This window comes from Nipponia nippon, unplaced genomic scaffold, assembly GCF_047370975.1.
Source record: "Nipponia nippon isolate SJK-2023a ecotype South Korea unplaced genomic scaffold, ASM4737097v1 scaffold_7, whole genome shotgun sequence".
Lineage (NCBI taxonomy): Eukaryota > Metazoa > Chordata > Aves > Pelecaniformes > Threskiornithidae > Nipponia > Nipponia nippon.
The window spans coordinates 28554437-28569631 of record NW_028262391.1 but is presented as its reverse complement, the minus strand read 5'-3'; the positions used below and the strand labels follow the sequence as shown (position 1 = coordinate 28569631).

At 46.3% G+C, this 15195-nt stretch overlaps 1 long non-coding RNA gene across 1 annotated transcript in view; it reads right to left on the bottom strand.

The window, feature by feature from the left end:
- Positions 1-4953: 4953 nt before the first annotated feature.
- LOC148050955 (uncharacterized) overlaps positions 4954-15195 on the bottom strand; it is a 53165-nt gene continuing 42923 nt past the window's right edge. Inside the window, exons 2-3 of the long non-coding RNA XR_015700786.1 lie at positions 6197-6370; positions 4954-5110 (exon numbers count right to left, since the gene is read on the bottom strand). This is a non-coding gene — a long non-coding RNA (uncharacterized LOC148050955). The remainder of the gene's footprint in view (positions 5111-6196; positions 6371-15195) is intronic.

Here is a 15195-nt window from a genome sequence, read left to right as displayed (position 1 = left end):
TTACAGGGACCGACTGGAACACACACGTTGGAGAAGAGAGCAAGAAAGAAACAATATGTTTATCATCCTGCTATATCCAGTGAGAACACTGCCCAGCCATTTATTTATGCAGCAAGTACCCCTTTAAATATACAAATCACAGGAACATTAGGCTGTAATAGACAGACCAGGGATTAGTCTGAATGTACTTCATTTGGTGATTTGTGAGTGCCTGCGTGTAAGAGGGTACGTATGTGTGTGTGTGTTGGTTGACTTTAAAATGGAATAAACCACATTTAGCAGCTAGGTAGCTATGGAAACATAACCAAAATTGTTCTACCACCTTTCTGCCGCACTGCTTTCTGCAGCCCTGCAAATACTGTCAAGGGAGGACTGAATATTGTTTCTTATAAATAATAGAATGTAAAGAGCTACAGAAAGAATCACTAAATTAGGATCTAGAAGCGGGGATAGTTCAGGAAAAAAATGCCCAGTAGCTGTAATATTAGTTTCTGACGACTTAGCAATGATAAGGGACTTAATTTTATTCTTTTGACTGTATTTTTGCAATTTACAGAAAGATGCAGGCTGATGAAATATATGTATTTTGGTGCATGTACTTGTGGGGAGGTAAGTATGTGTGTTTACGTGTATAAATATATATGCACAAACACACTCCAAACAGCGTATGCACCGACACAAATATATCAGCAGCATTTTGGTGTTTAAAAAGCAAAGGACTTCGCCTGCTACCCAGCTTTTTCTGCACACTGCAGCCACAATCAGAAGCAATTCCAGCTCTGCAGCTCTGCTCTGCCCCAGCTGGGCTCCCCAGTTCTTCTCCCAACCTACAGATTTGCCAGTAATCCTGCCCATGGCCCTCCCCAGGCGCTGCCAATCTTGTTGAAGTATTTAGAGGCTGAGAAGACTGGTTATATATCACAGCTGATTTTAAAGAGCCTTTAAAACTGGGAATTAAATTCTGGCCCACTGGACTCAACCAGAAAATGCTCAGTTGTTTTCATTGAGGCCAGGACTTAATCCTCAGGTGTATGGAGACTTTCCAGGACTGAGTGGTCAGAGTGAGTCCATTTAAGTCTTTTAGGGCTGAAATTTGTCACCCGATGCAGCCCAGATGACAGCATGATACACAAATGGCATCTTCCTGCTACTTGGCTTGCAACCATTCCAAGCAGGAGTGGCTGACTGGGAATGGCCAGGACAAGGACAGGGAACAATGTGAGGCTTGCTGTCCTAGAGGCAAATGGCAGAAGGGGTCTAGGTGGGTGTGCCACTTCTTACTGATGTCCCCCCCATTGATCTATTTTTTGGGTGCTGGCCCAGTTCAGCAGCTGGCAAATACAGAGAGCCAAGGCTGGGATCTCTATACGGCATCAGCCCTGGCCACTGCAGAGGTCCATCCAGCTCCACGTCCACCTTCTCCACACCACCCATGACTTTCTTCCTCTCATTTGCCCCTTCAGTTCTGTCCTCTTCAGATCAAGTCTCCTGGTCGTTTGAGGTCCTGTTGCTATGACAGGTACTCTATAGCTTCCTTTCACATCTTTCCTTGTACCTGACCCCTTGAGACACGGACACCAGAACTACATAGAGCATCCGAGCACCACAGGGTGCACAGTGGATGTATCCAGTCACATAATGACAGGCTGTTTTATCCTCCATTTCTTCCTCTGTAACTTCTCACATTGCCCTTGCCTTTGTGATCACTGCTGACATTTCCAGAAATGGCCTGCAATGCCTCTACAATCTCCTTCTAGAGAGGTAATAGCTCATTTAGACCATGCTGCTGTATAGGTGTAGCTACTGTTGATTTTCCTCCAAGTGCAGTTGCCGGCAACAAATATCCTCTGCTGTGTCATCACATAGCCATCAGTACACTGCAATCCTTCTGTACTTCTTTGCAGTCAGCTTTTGTTGGCACTGTCCTGAATAATGCTGCATCCTTGCAAATTTTGTTTTCTGTCTGCTCTCTTTTCCAGATCATTTGTGGATAGGACAGCACAAGCCCTACCACAGATCCCTGGAGGACTTCATGTGCAGCTCCTGCCCACAGTGCAAGGGGATTGCTTTTTCTCAGACATCGTTGGAGAAGGCTGTTCGTTCACAACAGCACCTCCACTCCTATCCCATGGCAACTATGTTTTTGAAAGCCTTTTTGGAGGACTCGGAAAAGCAGCTCAGTGCCTAAAATGTACTGAGCTTATGCAAATACTGCTTTATGCCAGGACTATGAGCAATCAATCCTCTCTTTTCCATCTTGGTTTGCGTGAGCACTTGCTTTCTGTCCCTCTTCCCCCTTCAAGCCTAGTAAAGGCACATCTTACCCTGCTTTCACGTTTGGGGTCTGGTCCATTGGCCCACCAGACTGGCCTCCAGCAGCACTTGGATTTCACACCCCACTGCAGCATGAGAGGAGGGCAGAAGCTTCTCCTATATCTGAACCACTGATCCTCCTATGTGATCGACCACACACCCACTGAATGGGAACCTTTATCAGGACTGAGACTTGAACTAGAAGGTAACTTGCTTTGGGCTTGCCCAGGACTCAAAGAGCTTAGTAAAGTCCAGGAAGTCCACCACCCCTCAGCAGGGCTGCTGTGCTTGCAGTCAGAATTCTCCAAGGGAGCCCAAGGAGGGGGATACCGAAGGACACATCTACTGTGTTTTAGGGTCTGAAGCAAGATTTGCCTCTGCAGGCATTAGCCTGTCTACATGTCAGATGTCCAAAAAATTCATCTAGAGTCCTACTAAAATCTGTGGAGAGCAGTCAGCCCCTCTGGAGATTCACCTTAGAGAGGATGAGTGATCCTAGGAAGTCCTGTCTTTCTCCACTGACCCTAGGAGAAGCCAGGCCAACCACCTCAGCACAGGAACCAAGCTGAAGAGGTGATGTCAGGACAGAACCTCACAGCCCATAGAAATTGCAAAAATCCCCAAGCCTAAGGAGCCACTTTCACAGTTCAGAACTAGGTGTCAACCTGCACCGGTGGATGCCTGAACATATTTTTGCACCCAGCTATCACATGGGCTCTGGGCCTGAACCAGCGTACGCTGCTACGAGGACAGAAAAGTTGGCAGAAATTGTCCATGCTCCAGACCCAGGCAACATGCTGGAGAACTTGGCTCCCACCACGGCCTCTTAGCAGAGATGCCTTCTGCCAGGGAGGAAGGAGAATGGGTGATGAAGTAAAAACTTTTGGCAAGCTTTGCAAAGTTAGTGCTGCTGATTAGCAACAACAGAGGGCTTCAGAGACAGCTGTGCTTCTCCATCCCCTCTGCCATTAGCTAGCCAGCCTTGTGAGACAGCCCAGTTAGGGACGAGGCCCTGCCCTTCTTCAGATATTGGACTTGCCATGCACGGAAGCAGCAATGCCAACTTCTTCATTCTGCCTGATGGAGGGAGCACTGCCCAGTCACATCACAACCCTGTACTGTCATTCTGGATGCAGAGGTTGGGAGCGGGTCCCTCTCGAGCTCAACGTGTTGTTGCTTTAACAATCAGAAGGATGGAAAAACAAACCCCTTTACTGTCTATTGTTAAAGTTTACTGTCTAATGTTTTAATAAACAGTCAAGTTCTTCCTCCGATCATTAAATCAGCAGTAAAGCAGAATGGAGACTGGTTTATGAGATTCTATCTGCATCACTAACATGCAAATGTGAGGTCTTGGCAGCTGCAAACAGCTACTCCCAGTTGCATGGCTTTCTGCCCACGTCGAGAGCTGGATCTGCTTCTGGTTTGGAAGAGGTAGAGCTCATGGGATATGGGCAGAGAGTAAGACCTCTCAAGGGCCCTTCTCACCCAATCCTCTACTGAACTCCACATCAGTGCAAAGAACATAGTGCAGATATGATGTTCTGCCCCCAAGAAAGATTAGGAAATCCTCCTGGAGATGGCGAATGGGGCACATCTTCTCAGAATGGTTTAGGACAGACAAGCTGAGCTGCGCTGTTTACTCCTAAGGCTTTGGCAATTGAACAGAAGCATTTAAATGGCAGCAGTTGACCACATTTGGTGGTCAGAGGCACCCTTTACAATTAGCCCCTAGCTCCTGTCGTACCCACAGCATCACAGAGACCAGGGGTTCATCAGGGGGTCTCAAAGGAGTGGGATGATTTACTGCAGGGGAACTAAACCAGCTACAGATATGGGCTTAAAATTAGAAATAATTAAAACCACAACTTTTGGAGTGAGAGCAATGGAGCATCTTATGACATAGCTGGGTACAACCCCACAGTCACCCTACTCTGCAGCACCAAAGCTGGGACACTGCTTGGTGGGCTTGAGTGCCACACAATTAGACACCATCTAAAGAAACTTAAACCCTTTGTTATCTCTGGGATGATTCATGTTTGCTTGAAAGCATTAACATCCTTTAATCTTTGTTTTTCCAGGAATCCCCAGCCTCCAGCCCATCAGCTGAGGGCTGTGTGGACCCAAGCGTGAGCAGACATGGTGGTCCGTTGCATTCACTCCATGTAGGACTAACTTCTAAACACCTTCCAAAAAGCTTATCTGCCAGTTTTGCTCCAAAAGTAATAATGATCATCCCACCACCCATCCCCAAAGTAATTTTTAATAGCTCACAGTTGCAGTGAGGTTTTATCTCCTCGGGGGTGGCTCTGTCAGCAATAGATACCAGGTTTCCTGCTTACTGCCATTTGTGGGCTGTTCCAACTGTTTGTCCAGTCATCAAATTATTAGCACATTATCCCTGGGCAATGGCTTGTAATTTTCTCTTTTTATTACTCAATAAACAGTTTGGAAGCCAACCCCCCAGAGTGAGAATAGAAACTAACTTACTACTTACACATAGATAACCAATGCCGCAAAGACAAACGGTGCAAGAACACTGAAAAGCTACCAAAAGAAGAAAGGAGAGAAGAGTTGTTTGTTTCTTTGTTTTTTTTTTTTAATAGAAGGCAAATGTGGTATAGGACATTTTCAGGGGAATGGGGGAAAAGAGACAAAGCCTTGAGAAGCCCTGCAGGAGAGGGTTGCTGGATTAAATTTCCTTGATAACAGTTCCAGCAGCACACACCCTGGTTTTTCAAACCTCAGTCCCAAATGTCAATACTCCGAAGTGAACATGCCTAGATGCCTGGAGAGCCTTGGGAAAGAAAAATACAGCAGTTAGCTGACACAGTATAGCTATAGTCATTCCAACTATATTATAGCTATATATTTCCAGCTATAGCTAGGAGAAGGGGCTTTGATGGAGGAAGGAGATTGTTCTAAATGAAAAAGAAATGCAGTTTATGGAGAGTGAAAACTAGTCCTAAATCTAAGCCTAATTGAATTATAAATAGCCTGGATGCTTTCTTTCCATTCACAAGATTGTTAAACTTCCAAATATATGTATATATAATCTTACATTTTCTAAACATTTCTATTCAACTTTCTGTTTCAATATGACAATTTCTATTTCAAAGTTGACCTATTTTGAGGAGTAAGAAAATTAGCTGAATTCTCCCAAATCAAAATGCTTCACTCTGGGTTGAATAAAATATTGGGAGGGGTTCTATTTCCTTTCTCCAAAGAAGTATACTCCTCACTGGGAGCTACCAGAATGGATTTTATTTATTCTTTTGAAGTCCAGTTCAGCCATGGAACAGAAAAAAAAAAAAACTTTACACAATTTGCACAGCAATGATTTCCAGCCTACTTTCACATTTCAAATTGAGCTATCTAATCTATCCCATGGATTTGGGATATAGGAATTTGAAGTGTAGGTGGGGATTGATAAATTGAGTAAGGGGTTTTGTCTATAACAAAGGTTTCTTGGGGCAATATCTCCTGCAAAATAACTTACTATAGCCTACTCTGTCCTACTGGACACAGATTTCTCTTGATACCCATCACCGCAGTTTGTTGGTGGCTTTGGAGATAAAGGGGAGTGGAGATTTTTTATTGCACACCAGTCTGGCAGGCCAGTCTGTGGATGAATTCACTCACAGTCAAGTGGCTTTTAGGAGTCGTTCTTCAAATGTTTTGAACACTTCCGCTGCCAGTATTTGATTAAAGAAATTTTTAATTGATGCAAGATACAGTATAATACAAAGCTGCCATTGGTGTGAGAGGAAATAAAAACCTCACAATGGTCCCGAAAGCCAAAGATATATATTGGAGCATTCATGCAAGACTGCATGTTTCAGTTTGTTGTTCTTGGAGAGGCTTGTTAATAAGGATGACTTACTCTTTGTAAACAGCAGCAATGCTTTTGGTACATGAGGGATGGTCCTCAGCAGAGCTGGGAAAGGCTGTCTCACTGGAAGGTCTGGGCAAGGTGACACAGCAGGAGGTTTTCTTTCTGATGTGGTATCATTGGAGCTATCCCAATGCCATTCTCCTACTTCGCAACAATGTTGGGCTGGAGAAAAAAAAAAAAAAAAAATCCGTTTGAATTACTATTTGCACATCTCAGAGCCTTTGCTCCAGGCTGCCTGGAGGCTGTTGGACAACTCTGCGCCATCACCATGTTTCCTTGACAATGCCTACAAGATTTTCTTTCTAAAGCTGGACTCTGAAGCACAGACCTCTGCACACCAGCCCCTGCAAAATAGTCCTCATTTGAAGAGTCAGTTGCCAGAATATCTGATGGAGTGAAATCTGTGTAGCTTTCTGATAGCATAGCACAAGAGCTCAACTTTCCAAAACTTTTCACAAAAGGTTGTGTTGGGACTGCTCAGTGCAATCAGTGCATGAGCTATTAATGTGGAACTCATGATTGCTTGCAGCAATCACGGGGTCTGAAAACACAGCAGGATTCAAAGGAAGATCAGCCACTCACACAAGGTAACAAGGACATCTTAAAATGAGCAGCTATTGAATTGGGATTGGGAGCTAATTTATCCCAAGGGAAGGTTATTTGTTAACTGCCTCTTGAAGAGTTTCTGATAGAGCTGAAGGAAGGGTGACAATTCCTCTTCACAACAACCCCTAAGGATTATTCATCCTCCTCTGGAAAGAAAACTAAAGCTTCTTGAAGGAGGTGGACAGGGACTACAGACAGCAGCACAGATGCTTCAGGTTCAAATGCCTGTTGCATGAGCGAGAAAGAGGTTCTCCAGTCCCAGAGACCAGGGCTGACACCTCCCTGTTTGGCATGTCCTAGGGTATTCCCCCGAGCTTGCTGCCACTCCTGATGGGCACCAGCCCCGCAAGGATACCACATCATATTTGCTACTGTACAGATGCTCAGTACCTGTCACTGGTACCAACCACCATGGTTAGGTACCTGCATTCCTGCTCCAAAATGTCTTCAGCCAAATAGCAGGCACTTGAGACCTAGAAAAGCTTCTTATTCAGGCAAAGATGCTTCTTCTGACTCCACTACCATGCATACCCGCATGTTTCAATAGGCAGCTGTATCACTGATGACTTGCTAGACCCTTGGTTGGCCTATTCCCAAAGCCAGAAACATCACAAATACATCAGACCTTATTTCTTTCCCTTAAATTTCTTGCAGTATTTCCCAGTCCTTCTCTTAACATCTCTGTGAGACCACCTGCCTGAGACACAGCTAGGTCCTGCTCATCTTCAACGGACTCGGTGTGTTTCCACATGGGCACCACAGAATCATAGAATCATGGAATAGTTTGGGTTGGAAGGGACCTTTAAAGGTCATCTAGTCCAACCCCCCCTGCAATGAGCAGGGACATCTTCAACAAGATCAGGTTGCTCAGAGCCCCATCCAGCCTGACCTTGAATGTTTCCAGGGATGGGGCATCTACCACTGCTCTGGGCAACCCGTTCCAGTGTTTTACCACCCTCATTGTAAAAAATTTCTTCCTTATATCTAGTCTGAATCTACCCTCTTTTAGTTTAAAACCATTACCCCTTGTCCTATCGCAGCAGGCCCTGCTAAAAAGTCTGTCCCCATGTTTCTTCTAAGCCCCCTTTAAGTATTGAAAGGCTGCAATAAGGTCTCCCCTCTTCTCCAGGCTGAACAACCCCAACTCTCTCAGCCTTTCCTCATAGCAGAGGTGTTCCATCCCTCTGATCATTTTTGTGGCCCTCTGGACCCGCTCCAACAGGTCCATGTTTTTCCTGTGCTGAGGGCTCCAGAGCTGGACACAGTACTCCAAGTGGGGTCTCACCAGTGCAGAGTAGAGAGGCAGAACCCCCTCCCTCAACCTGCTGGCCATCATTTCACTCTCTTGTGGAGAAGAGTCTCCTTTAAGCCATTGGGGTGCCTGAGGACATGGTACAGTTGGTCAAATGGAGTAAATCCCCTAAAAGATCAGGGACATGAGGTTGAGACAGAGAGGTTCAATTTGAACAGCCAGTTCTGGGTGGCTGCAAAAAGTCAGAAGTTTGTGATTGAGAAGCAGAGTTATTTCCTCCTAGGAAGTCCAGCAGGTCACGCTCCTCACCCAAACTACCAGCCCATTAAGACCCAGGGAGAGCTGAGCATCCATTTTAATCAGTCCCCAAATGCCCTACAGGATGGATACAGTTTAACCCCTTAAAACCTCAGGTGAGTGGGCCACAGCACTGCAGAAGGGAGGATATCCTACACGATCCACTGATGGCATCGCTGCAGGAGGCATCTGGTGCTGGGGCTCCACTCCAGAGACAGTGACCAACTCTGAACACGAGCAAAGACAAAAATGAGGCTCAGACAGAGCAGTAAAATAAATCAGTGACAGAGTCTCAAAAAGAGACAAATGAAGTTGATATTCGTCCTTGTTTATTTTAATGTTTGGAATGTTTTTGAGGTGATTTATGCCTCTGCTTCAATGTGTTTCTCTCTCTTTGTCTCTCTCTCCCCTCTCCCTTTTTTTTTTTTTTTAAAACAGAAAAAAAAATATATTTGGGAGTTAATTGGATTTCCAGGCTTCGCAGCCAGACACTGTAATTGATCTCTGAAGAGATGGATTTGTCGGTTAGCTGGGTATGAATTTGACAACAGAAGAGGGAAGGGAAGAAAAATTTCCTCATGCACACAGAGCAGAAGTGGGTTACAAGGGGGTAATGCTGGCAGAGCTAGCGACCCAGGGCAAAGTCCCCCCTTTTTCCTGACCTTGTCCCAGATTTCCAAGTTAAACAGCACTTGTTACTCTGGGCCCCTTCAAGTAAGATGGCCAGGAGATCTGAGCTGACCAGGACAATCCCCTTGCTTAGAGCTATGCCTCAGAGGAAATTTTTTGGCTTTTATTTTGCCCCAGCTTTTTGAAGGTACACATGGAAAAATGCCTGTTTGCCTGTCATCCATGACATGGGATACTCCTTGCCTCCCCTCACTTGTCCTGCCTTGAAAGCCTGTTATCTCCAAAGCATGGATGCCTCAAGCAAGACCCCTTGTAACTGCAGCTCCTGCCACCCCACACATCCCCCCAGCCAGCATTGCTTCTCACCCTCACCCAACCTTCACCCCCAAACCCACACCACTTGCCCCTACTCTCCCCAAAAGGCAGGTGCTATCTTAAATCTCCTTGAGTTTCTTGTCACGGCAGACCGGTTCACACTGTGAGGTGAAGAACAGGCATTGAGTTGGGGGGTACAAGGATGCACCCAACTGCCAATACCCACATTTCCCATTTTGCCCAAACAGTTTCCAAGAGTCCCCACTGAGCCAAGCTCATGTTGTCAGGCAGTGGGCTGGTTGGCAGCATGACAAACCTTGGCCATGCAACAGAGGTTTCTCTGTTGTATGTAGCAAAGAAATTTATATTCTGTTCTCAGCTTAGCTGCTGCAAGAGGCCTGATCCTGCTGCTCTGGACAGAGCGATACTGGAGGATGCTGTGCCTGAAGGTACCTCACTAAAACCTGTCACGGTCCCCTGCTCTCTGCTGCCCATCTCTGAAGCAGATGGCAAGCAGCCGTTCCCGACAGACTGCAGTGTGCTCTGGCAGCACCCGTGGGGAATCCAGGCTCCCACAGATCTCTGCAGGTAAACCCCTGTGGGAATTTGGTGCAAAATGAGCACAGGAGCAAATTTCCAAGAGTCATTCCTGTGGTTTAGCATTATCCGCCTCTAGAGTGGACGAGAAAGGCATTTCTGGGAGGGTGCTGACACAGTTACAGCAGCCCAGTGCAGTAGGGTGTCCACTGGTTTCCCAGCCAGAGCATCCTTCTCCCATCGCAGAGGTGCACCCACCCCTCCATCCATGTGCACTCAAGCCCTGAGGTACCGAAAGACCTTGGTTATCCAGGAGACTCCCACATACCAGGGAAAACGTTCTCTGCAAAATTCATGTCCTCAGCAAAGGACTCTTCTTCGCTCATTTCAAGTTTGGCTGAAAATTTATCCGAAATACCAGTCTGGCGGTCCAATGGTAGAGCTCGCAAGAAGCCAGAAAAAATCAACAGCCTTTCTGAGACAGACCTTCCTTTCCCCTTGTGGGTAACCCAAAGAAAAGTATCACAGTCCCATGCACCTGCCAACCTGCCCAGGAGATGAGGAATTGCACTCCTTTTATCTGTTAGAGGCCTGTCTGAAAAGCCAAGCACAACCCAAGCCTGTGCTAGTTATGCCGTGCTGATGTTTTGCTGCTCAGAAGCAACCCTATAATAATTCTGTGCTGCTGACACCACCCTGGCACAGCCCTGCAGAAGGAAACACAGGGTTTGCACAATGCATAATTAAACTATGGAGCTAACTTCCACGGGAAGTTGGCGTGGCCAAGAATTTGTGACATTTCAGAGAGGAAGCAGGCATGTACGCGGATAACAAGAATAGCCAGAGTTACAACAGCTAAATACCAACATCTCTGCTGAAAGTGGTATTAATATTGCAGGCAACCTCCAGCTATTGGAGATGATGAGCAGATCTAACACAGGGCAGATTTGCCTTCTGTTGCACCTCCCTTTGCAACATCCGCTCCTGGCCACCCCTTGGAGAGGATAGGGAGTTACATGGATCCAATCCAATTCCTGCAATTCCCCTCCTCTGTTTTTTTGCTAAAGCCTGTATTAAAAACATCATGCAGTCTTAGTTTGCATTGTTTGCACTGGATATAAAACCTGTGCAATGGGAAATTTTTGGAATTGCAAAGCAAGTTTATAAGCAGGAACATTGCTCTGTGCAGGTGTAAGATATCACTCACTTCTGAGCATTACAGCTACTACAGACTGTAACAAGGAAGCAGCTCACAAATGGTCACGCGAAGGAAAACATCTGTTACGAACTAGCAGGTACACAGATCATCTGCAAATTGCACAGCTTGTGCCTGATTTTCCCTTGCTTTGTTTAGCAACTTGCAGTGCCACAACGCAGGAGGCAGCTGCTCGCAGAAGGGACCTCCGCGGCGCAGAGCTGGAGATGATGGAGGCAAGGCAGAACAAAGCACAGCATCCCTCTGACCCCGCAGAAGATGTAGGTCATGCCACAGGCATTATTTAACTCGGGACCACTCCAGAAAGCTAGGTTGTACTTTACAGCAGGCATAGTGCCCCTTCCCCTGCAGAGCCAGCTTTCTCCTGCCCCAGAGGTACCTGATTTTCCCCTTGCATGGGCTCCTCGGGCTGGCAGCATGCAGAGTCACCGTTTGCCTCCACCTTGCACACAAAAGATTTCCTGATCTTGGCTAGACCTTTACATCTGCTTTGTGTTACGGGGCTTAGATCAGGAAACAGAAGGATTCTGTTTCCATCAGACAGGATCTCTGGTTGATCTGCAGACTGCGTCAGGACTCAATCGCAGTTCCCACCACCATGTGCCATGGCTGGAAAGGAGGATCCTCCTGTGCCTCTCCTGATCACCCACGCCCTGCGTTCCCACTTGTGTAAAACAACTCAAACACCTCTAGACGCAGACCACAGTGCTGGCTGTCTCCAAAATCTCCCTGCCTGCTCAGGATCCAGGCCTCTAGAGTCCTTCTCAGCCTTGCACAACTCTGTTCCCATCCATCAGGGAACCAAGGGTACAATTTTGCCTCATTTTTTTCTCTTTCTTTTCAAAAATCATTTAACAATATTTATATGCTCTTTACTCCTTGAGCAAGCAAAGGGGGCAGGAGGAGGGGATCCATCCCTGGCCCCGCACTGCATTCACCTGCTTTGAACTCCTGCTCCCCTTGGCTCTCCATCAGACACATCAATGCCTTTGGCACACGATTTATCATGTCAAGAGGAGTTCACCACTTCTGGCACTGAGCAACAAGACTTATTAAGTCCTGGACACACACCTTAGCAATCGATGGGAATTTCAATCATGACTTCATTGAGAAAGGGATCAAACCTTTTAAAATCCCATTCCTCAAACACAGTGGTCTTGCATGTTGCAGGAACCCCGCATAAACACTGGGGCTTCATAAGCATCTGCATGTGCTTTGCGGGGGGAGCAATGGTCACTGTATATAGTCTGGTGAGACCGCATGTGAAGCACTGTGCAATCCTTGTCACCCAAAACTGGGGTCGAGGATGGTGAGCTCAGACTGGAACTGGCTCAGAGGAAAGCTATCCCGACCATCAAAGCAAAGGTGGCCTTTTTACAAGAGTCAGCTGCTCGGAGAGCCTGACTTGCTAGTCTAAGAAAATGAAGGTGGAGAGGTGATAAAATTGTTCTCTCTCCATGTATCAGGAGGTTTAACATGAGGGAAGAGAAAGTGCTATTTAAGGTGAAAGGACAACATCAGCAAAAGGTCATAAACCACCCATGAATAAATTTAGGTGAGAAACTAGATTAAGGCTTCTCACTGTCCAAACAATTAGGGGAAAAGCCAATGCAATATGAAGGGGTTTTTTTCACCCTAGGAGAGGGAAGAGATGCTTCATCGGCTGCACTAGCAGAGAGCAGGACTTGATGGCTTGGAGGTCCTGCCCCAATCCTGTTTCTGTTGTTAAAGCAGTGTTATTGCAGCCGTGCAGACTAAGGATGCCAGAGAGGCAAGGTGTGTTGGGAGAGAAAACACATTTGTGCACAGTCAACTGATTTAACTGGAAAAAAAACATGACAAGTTTGAGGTTTGCGTCTGACATAGAGAAGTAAAAAACAAGGGAAATATAAATCAGAAGACTACGATAATGCACAGAAGCCAGCTGAGCAGCCACCGAGCACCAGGGGAAGAGAGGGCGAAGTGCGAGCAGAAGCTCTCTGCTGACGAACCAGCTGTCTGTCCTGTAGCAGCCCACATGGAAATCCATATAGAAAATCATTAAACAATTAAAACCTCCATCAGAAGAAGATCATCCTTTGAAGACATTTCCCCAGAAACCTCCGTTTGCAGCTTTCAAATAATCCCCTGCCTCATCTAAATAATTGCCAGGAGTAAATGCTTTGTAGATCAGCAACACTAAACAGGAGAGCAAAGCAAAATGAGTCAACACAACCCCACAAGCTCTACCTCCATGCAAAGTCATGGACCTGTACTGGGTCATGTCGAAATACCACCGCACCAAGCGCCACATGGACATGTCACTGGCCAAGCATCAACCCTCGCAAGCCCTGGTGACCTCCATGGAAATGGGCTGTTTCCAGCAGAGAAAGGTTTTTTTCATAAAATAATCACTCTGTGCCAGCTCAGCAGTTTGCCAGAGGAAACGATCCACCTGAAAAAATTACCCAGCCAAAAAAGTAAGGTCTAATACACTGGCTGATTTAACACACAATATTATCACTCCCTACAGACAGAGGCTTCTCTTATTTTGAAGGTGCTTAAGCACCTGATATCAGTTAGGCCTAAATACTTCTCAAAAATCTGGCCCTTCATGCAGAACCAAGATAATCTTTGAAGACACAGCAACTCAACTGGCTTTGCTAAATCAATCTTGCTGTTGTTTTATTCAGCGTAAGAAAAGTTCCCAGGGATCACATTTCTACCAGAACTTGTTAACAATTTATAACTATCACCTTAATCATTAAAAACAAACAATGGGAAAGGAAAAAAAAATCATTAAATTAATCCCTGATCTGGAATCCCAGAAGAGAAAATGAATTATTTTTCAAGACTGCAAGAATTAGGAGCCAACCTTCCAGATCGTGTAAAAACATGAAGAGCAAGCATATGCATATACTGCCAGACAGCATCTGAGGCTGCTGGAGGATGGGGAGGGGGTTGCATTGCTTTGAAGCTCCTTGCTGTCATTCTCTACAGAGCCTGGCAACCACATTGTGATAGAGTGAGGCAATGTTCAAGGCAGGATCAGCCTTTTAAGCTTTCAGAGTTATTTCCGAAGGAGCATGGGCTGCGTCAAACATTGCAGTTAGTGTGCTGGAGCCGTACTGCGGTCAGTTCAGCCTGAGCAAGGAGAGCCAAGCCCTGCAGAAACATCATGAGGACCTGGACCACAAGCTGCCACCCCTGGGCTTCTGAGGAAAGCACATCCCTAGTTCCTAGGGAGCTCTGACTGCTCTGCCTCACTGTGTTCCCATTAAAATTAGCATCCCTCCCACCCATTCATGTTTCTGACAGCCGAGTGGGCTCCTGGTCCCTGACCAAACTCATAAATTAAGGTAGCAAGGCCTGTAGGAAACATTAGGAGCCTTTATTTGACCAGCTGATAGAGACAGAAACAAGAATACATCTTGGATGCAAACTTTGCTCCTGTCTCCACGAGACTCCAAGCCCATGCAATTGTCAGGCTTGGGTTGGATTTTTTTGTTAGGTTTTTTTTCCCCATTTGGACTAATAAAGGTATTAACTATCCTGCAAAAGCCATAGTTCACCACAATGACAACCCCACCACCACTAAAAATAAATGTCTATGTTAAATGGAGAAAAAACAGTGCAGGGGGAGGAGGAGGAAGCATCTTTCACTGTGGTACAGGGGAAGGCAGCGGCAGGCCTGGAGATAAGATCCCAACCTCAATTCCAGCCCAAGGGCTTGCCAAAACCCAGCTTGTGCCCTGCATGCCTATAAGTAATTGAAAGTGATAATGAGAACAGATGGACTAAGGTATGACGACTGGAGGGAGACAACATGCTCCCCACCTAACCGCTTGTATGCACAATGCTGGACCTAGATCATGTATGGCGAGGCTTGGAAAATTCAAGATTTTTTTCCACTTGGCTGAAGGAAGCATCCTTCTTCAACGGAGCAACGTGCACATGGCTGAGCGGGCTGGTCCACCCAACAGAGGGCACTGATACACTGACCATGGCACCAACCTCTCCCCATCATCCCCACCAGCGCCGCCTTCTCCTCCCCTCTGCACCAGTGATGACCTTCCCACTATCAAGTTCTCCATCACAGTCCTGGCAGGGGTTGCCATGTCCCCACCCAACACAAATCAATGGGGTGTCACCTCT